Below are 7075 nucleotides of genomic sequence, written 5' to 3' on the forward strand. Positions count from 1 at the left end.
TCCTACTTCTATTTGCAATTTGGCCAGGACTGTGTTTAGCATTGACAAAGTTTTCAAGAGAGGAGTATCTCTGAAGAACGAGGCTGCTTTTCTTTAGGTGGCTCAATATACCTTTGAAGATATATTAGATTTCTAGGGTTGCAGTACCACAAACTTGGTGGCTTTAAACAAAAGAAATTTATTCTCTTCCAGTTCCGGAGACTAGAAGTCCAACATCAAGATGGTGGCAGAGCCACACTCCCCCCAAAGTCTGTAGAGAATCCTTCCTTGCCTCTTCCAGTTTGGGGGAGTCCCAGGGGTTCTTTGGCTTAGGGAAGCATCATTCCGGTTTCTGCCTCCATCTTCACATGACTGTCTTCTCCCTATATCTCGTCTATCTTCACTTGGTGTTTTCCTCTTCTTACAAAGACACCAGTCTTGTTGGATGAGGGTCTGCCCTAATGATCTCGTCTTAACTCTATTACATTTGTAAAGGCCCTATATCCACACATTCCAGACTCTACTACCTCTCATTCACAGGTACCAGGGGTTAGGACTTCAATCTACCTTTTGGGACGGACACAATTCAACTCATAATAGAAAGTAACCCAGAGAAGGGATTCAAAGCAATGTTCCAAAGATCATAAAGCCCTCAAAGCTACTACAAGGACTTTGCAAAGTAACATTTGCAGAGCCTGAAAGCAAGAATATAAACGAAGGTTCACATTCCATAAAGTTTAACGATATAGAGCTTACAAACAAAGCTGCAGCAACAGCCCGGCCCATCTTCCCATCCAACACCACAACAGCTTGGGGGCCACTATTCCCTCAGATAGGCTAAAGTTGCTGAGGCTTCCTCCAGTAGCCAGCCCTGCTGTCTGTGTGTCTAAATGACAGAATGGTTCTCATGGGGCAGAGTGAAAGCCAGACCCAGGTCTGACTGGATCTGCCCCAAATCAACCAGGTCAAGCTCCCCAAGAAGCCAGGGAGGGCACTTTATCAACTCAAGTTTTTCAGGCAGTTCTAAGAACTTCCCAAGACTATACCAGCTGAGGAGAAGGGAAGGAAGGAGCCCAGTTATCTGGTAGCCCCATTTGCCAAATCACCCACTTTGGAGTGATTTAGGAAGGCCAGCTTTAAACAAAAGCAGTCACTCTCTGGTTTCCTGGGGCAGAAGCAGTGCTCCCCCCCAACCCACCCCCCACATTTATAGATTCTCAGCCTATCACCATCTTCTCTGATCAAAGTGGTGAGATGGGGGTTGGGGGGGTTGTTTTCTGGTCTGGAGGGCCTGGGTCAGCCAGTACATCTCTTTCCAGTAATTCCCAGTAACTTAATTCGGTTGTCATACTTTTTTTAAGTGATTTTAAAACTTTAAAAATTCACAAAACTTTTTAAACTTTAAAATTTTATGAGTTCAAAAAAAAATTCCCTGGGGTGACTGGGTGGCTCAGTGGGCTAAAGCCTCTGCCTTCGGCTCAGGTCATGATCCCAGGGTCCTGGGATCGAGCCCCACATCAGGCTCTCTCTCTGCCTGCCTCTCTGCCTACTTGTGATTTGTCTGTCAAATAAATAAACAAAACCTTAAAAAAAAAAAAAAATTCCCAAAGTCGTTGCCTTTTATCGCCTTTTTTTAATTTAAATTTTTTTTTTTTATTTTGTCAGGGAGAGAGAGTACACAAACAGCAGGAGCAGCAGGCAGAGGGAGAAGTAGGCTCCCCGGTGAGGAAGGACCCGATGTGGAACTCAATCCCAGGACTCTGGGGTAATGATCTGAGCAGAAAGCAGCCGTTTAACTGACTGAGCCACCCAGGCATCTCCTTTTATTGCTTCTGGTGTGCTGGGATCCTCTAAGGTTAAGGGCCCAGGGCAGGAGCTCCCCATGCCCTGGTCTAAGCACTGATGCTGGGTTGTGATGCATTTGTTTAAAAGAATCCCCATTCCGTTATAAATCCCGGAGGGAGGTACAATTCCTGCAACAGCCCCCACTTTGGGGAAAAGGCAGCCCATACTCATCTCACCACTAGGGGGTGAGGTTGTTTCTGAAGCAAATCTGATCCCACTGACTGAACAACCCCCCACTGGCCAGTCCACCAGGCTCTTCAGAGTCCCTACAAGCAAGATACCTGTTCCACTTGATTCCTGGGCAGAGAAAATTGGTTGAAACACTTCAGTGGAGGCAGGAATGATTAGAGAGCCCGCACAAAAAAGGTGTGAGCAGTTCTGAGGTATAGGAAAGAAATCCAGCTTAAAGTGAAAAGACCAGGTTGAGCCATATCCCACCTTCCCTTGGCTTAGCCACAGGAACTGGCCAAGGCATTTAAACTCTCTGAGCCTCATGGGGCACCTGGGCAGGCGACTCTCGGTTCAGCTCCAGTCATGATCTCAGGGATCAAGCCCTGTGTCAGGCTCCACACTCAAAAGGGAGCCTACTTGTGGATTCTCTCTCCCTCTCCCTCTGCCCCACCCACTGCTCTCTCTCCCTCAAATAAATAAGTAAAGCTTTATTATGAAAAAAATAAATAAACTCTCTGAGCCTCTATTTCTTCTTCTGTAAAATGGGAATAATAAATCACAGTATCTATGCAGCGTACTTATACAGGGCTGCTCTCAGGATCAGATGGGCAAGTGTAAACTAGAAAAGCGAGGTTTATTAGAAACTATTGCTCCTGCTTGTATACCATTCACTGAGTTTGTTGAGTAATGCCACTTCATAGCTGTCATGAAAGAGATATAACTTCCTCCAAAGAGTTAAAGTTTCAGAATGGCTTACCCTCTGAGCTTATTAAATTCAAACTTATACGACAATAATAATATTATTCTAATAATACAAGTAATTATTTAATATTTTGTATAATACTGTAACAATCATAATAAAACAAGGGCAGATTTTTACCTTCAGCATAGCGGCTAATGATTTATGTAACATAAAGGGAGAAGTGCTGTGAAATTTCCCAAAATAAATGTAATACCTCTTCTATGTTCATGTCTACAGTTCAACCATCTGAGAGTTTTTCCTTTGGATTCAGCATTGCCTCTCTTCCTATGTTCCACTTTAAAAGCCAATAACCTTGAAAAGAATAATACATAAATTTACTAACATGTCAATACAAAGGTGCTTATCAGACAGTATACTTTCTTGACAGGATATGACAAGCCTAAAAGGCCTCTGGACCCGAGAAAGAAGGGGGGAGATGGAGAAGAAATGAGTTCAGAAACAGAAAGCAGGATGGTAGAACTGGTTAAAAGATAAACCAAAGGCAAACTGAAAGTCCCTCCCAAGATAATTCCTACCAACCTCTGATTTCACAACCTCATAACTTGGCCTAGTCTCAGGACAAAAAACAGAAAAGAAAAGAAAGAAAAAAAAGAAATTCCACACATCTCGTAGCATGCAGATATTAAGATTAAAGGAGAGGGACACCTAGGTGGCTCAGTCAGTTGAGCGCTTGCCTTCGGCTCAGGTCATGATCCCAGGGTCCTGGGACTGAGTGCTGCGTTGGGCTCCTTGCTCAATGGGGAACTGCTTCTCCCTCTACCTGCCTCTCCCCGCACTTGCGCACTCTCTCTCTGACAAATAAATAAATAAAATCTTTAAAAAAAAAAAGATTAAAGGAAAATGCCAAAATATGATAAAAATAGGTAACTCCTAAAAGGTAGGCATTACAATGTGAGCATTGTAGACAGGATTTTCAGAGGGCTAATAATTTCTCACAAAGAAACTGAGACATCCTCTTGAAAACTTTACCTGAAAGAAAAGTCTTCCCAGTTATAATGAACTTACAAACTAGAAGGGCTGAAAAAGTTTTCCAACTTTTTTAGTGAAAACAGATCTGTTTGAAGTGGATGTCCATGTCCTCCTTCATCTCACATTACTCCAGAACAAGCAGAAAAAAAACTAATCTGCGCCTGATAACTTTAAAAAAAATTGAAGAAAATCAAAAAGAAAGAAATGTCAGAGTAGCTTGCCAAGAGTCCTTTACAGGTAGTTCTTCTTAGAGCTGGCAAATAGGAAGACAGACACTGGCTCAGACCAGCCACAAATGAAACTCCTACTCCTTCTGAAAGGTATGTATCACCTGTAGCACGCTCAGCCACATAATCAATCTGTGGTAGACTGACTGTACCAATTCTCCACCTGTCCCTTTTCCATGACTTCTGCCATGTGATTTTGTAGGTCATCTCAATGAAGACACAGGACCTATTTCTTCACCCCTTCAATCACCCATGGGTTTCATCCAAGAGATGAGGCCTAGACCACAAGAGGCCTTGCAAGTTCCCACTTGCTCTCTCCTATACCTCTGAAACTGTCATGAGAACATACCCAGAATAGCCTGCTGGAGGCTGAGAGTCATGGAACAGCCATAATCAATGTGGTTGAAGTCAGCCTTAATCACCCAATAGCCAAGTGACCCCCAGATAAAAGTGCAAGCCCACCAAAGACTCTCCCACACATGAGTGAATCAGCCATGATCAGCCAAAACCAACCTTTAGGAACCTACAGTCAGCCAAGTCCCAGACGTGAGTGAGCCCAGCCCAGAGCAGCACAGCCACCTACCTAACCACCCCCAGATGTGTGAGCAATAGATCTTACTGTTGATTTAGACTAAGGGTTTGTGCTTGTTCATAATGCAGCTTTACCAGGGCAATGGATAATTGGTAGAGGGTCCTAGCTTTTAGGCTCCACTCTTGTTTTGGAGCATCCAGAAAATCAAAGCCACCGTTATGATACCTGACTACTCAATGGTTTTATGGGAGAGGCAACCAATTCACTTCTTGTAGCATTTTCCCTTTGTCTCCAAAAGGATGCAAGCACAGTGGTAACTCTGTGGTTATCTCCCTTGGCATCTTTCATCAGTAAACCAGTCCTAACCACATGAATCATGAAGATAATGAAAGAAAGAGGAAAGTATATGCTTATTAAAGATACTTGGTGGTAGCAGAGGATGGTTTATGTAAAAAATTGTAATGAAATATGTACATATGCATGGAAAAGTACCTCAAGGTCCCTTACATACTGAGGTTGCCAAAAAGTATTTTCCTAGGATGCTAGGTGAGATTATGGGCTAATGTTCTTTTTCTTGCCCGTGGTATCTGACTTCCCTGAACTGAACATGAATTTGTAGTTTTAAAAAGAGAGAAACATAAACCACGAAAGAAATAATAAAACTTCCGAAGAAAAAAAGAGCAAATATTTAAGTTTATTTTCAGGGCTTGAGCAGGTTATTATCATTCGTAGTTTATTTTGAGTCAATTATGCAGAACTGTTGAATGAAAATTAATTAGCTAAAATTTCAAAAGCAAAAATCAGGAGAAAATTTTGAAAAACAAACACAAACCCTTGCAGGCATATAAATAATTGCCAGGTGCACACAAATTTGCAATGTTTTTACAAAGGACAATGTACAAGCATTTTCTAATAAATTTTTGCCTACAGCACGGTCAGCAAACTTCTTCTATGAAGAGCCTGATAGTAAATATATGAGGCTTTTCAGGACAGACTGTCTGTTACAACTACTCTGCCATTGTGGCACAAAAGTGGCCATAGACAATCTGGATAAAGGGGCATGAATGTGTTACAATAAAACTTTATTTATAAAATCAAATGGCAGGCCAGATTTGGCCCATACCCATAGTTTGCTTACCTCTGGCCTAGACAAATTGGTGCCATAGCAACAAGAGCTTAAGATCATACTGACAACTTATGTCATAGCGATGAAATGTTCTCTGCTCCTGACAGTCCTTTGTCATACTTTTGCCTGCTGTCAAATCCTTTTCCTTCTTTATGTCTCAGTTTCCTCTTCAAGAAACCTGAGACTGCTTACCTTAGAAGTATGTTCTAATCACCTATTTATTTGTACTTCTCCATGAGGCCAAAAACACCTAAAGGCAAGATTATATACTAATCACTTTTATAACCTCAGAGCCTGGAAGAGAACCTGAACCGTAACAGATTCTCAATAAATGAATGTGAAGTGAGTGATTCAGTGAAACACAATCATATCAAGAGAAATGAGAAGACAAGACACAGACTGGGAGAAAAGATTTGCAAATGACATCTCTGAGAAAGGACTATTAACTAGAATACACAAAGAACTCTTAAAACCTAACAATAAGAAAATGAACAACCCAATTTTAAAAATGGGCAACAAATCTACACAAACACCTCACCAAAGAAGACTACAGGGTGCCTGGGTGGCTCAGTCATTAAGTGTCTGCCTCTGGCTCAGGGATCAGAGTCCCAGGTTGGGCTCCCTGCTCAGTGGGGAGTCTGTTTCTCCCTCTCCTTCTGCCCCTCCCTCCTACTTGTAAGCTCATGCTCTCTCTCTCTCTCTCTCTCAAATAAATAAATAAAACCTTAAAAAGAAGAAAAAGAAGAAGACTACAGAGGCAAATAAGCATATGAAAAGATGCTCAACATCTTATGTCATCAGGGAGAGAACAGCAGTGAGATACCACTACATAACTATTAGAACAGCCAATATCAAAAACACTGACAACACCAGATACTGGTGAGAATGCAGAGCAACAGGAACTCTCTTTCCCTGCTGGGGATATTGCAAAATGGTACAGCCACCCTGAAAGACAGTTTGGCAGTTTCATACAAAACTAAACATACTCTTTTTTTTTTTTTAAGATTTTATCTATTTATTTGACAGAGAGAGATACAGCGAGAGAGGGAACACGAGCAGGGGGAATGGGAGAGAGAGAAGCAGGCTTCTTGGTCACCAGGAAGCCCGATGCAGGGCTAGATCCCAGGACCCTGGGATCATGACCTGTGCCGAAGGCAGACTGAGCCACCTAGTGCCCCTAAACATACTCTTTTTTATACAATCCAGCAATTGTGCTCCTTAGTATTTACTCAAAGTATCCGAAAACTTATGTCTACACAAAAACCTACATACAGGTGTTTATAGCAGCTTTATTTATCATTGCCAAAACATGGAAGCAACCAAGATGTCTTTCAGTAGGTGAATGAATAAACTGTCATATACCCAGACAAAGGAATATTACTTTGTGCTAAAAAAAAAAATTGATCAAGGTATGAAAAAACATGAAAGAAACTTAAATGCACACTACTAAGTGAAGGAAGCCA

Source organism: Lontra canadensis, unplaced genomic scaffold, assembly GCF_010015895.1.
Source record: "Lontra canadensis isolate GAN:19392208 unplaced genomic scaffold, GSC_riverotter_1.0 scaffold116, whole genome shotgun sequence".
In the NCBI taxonomy this organism is placed as follows: domain Eukaryota; kingdom Metazoa; phylum Chordata; class Mammalia; order Carnivora; family Mustelidae; genus Lontra; species Lontra canadensis.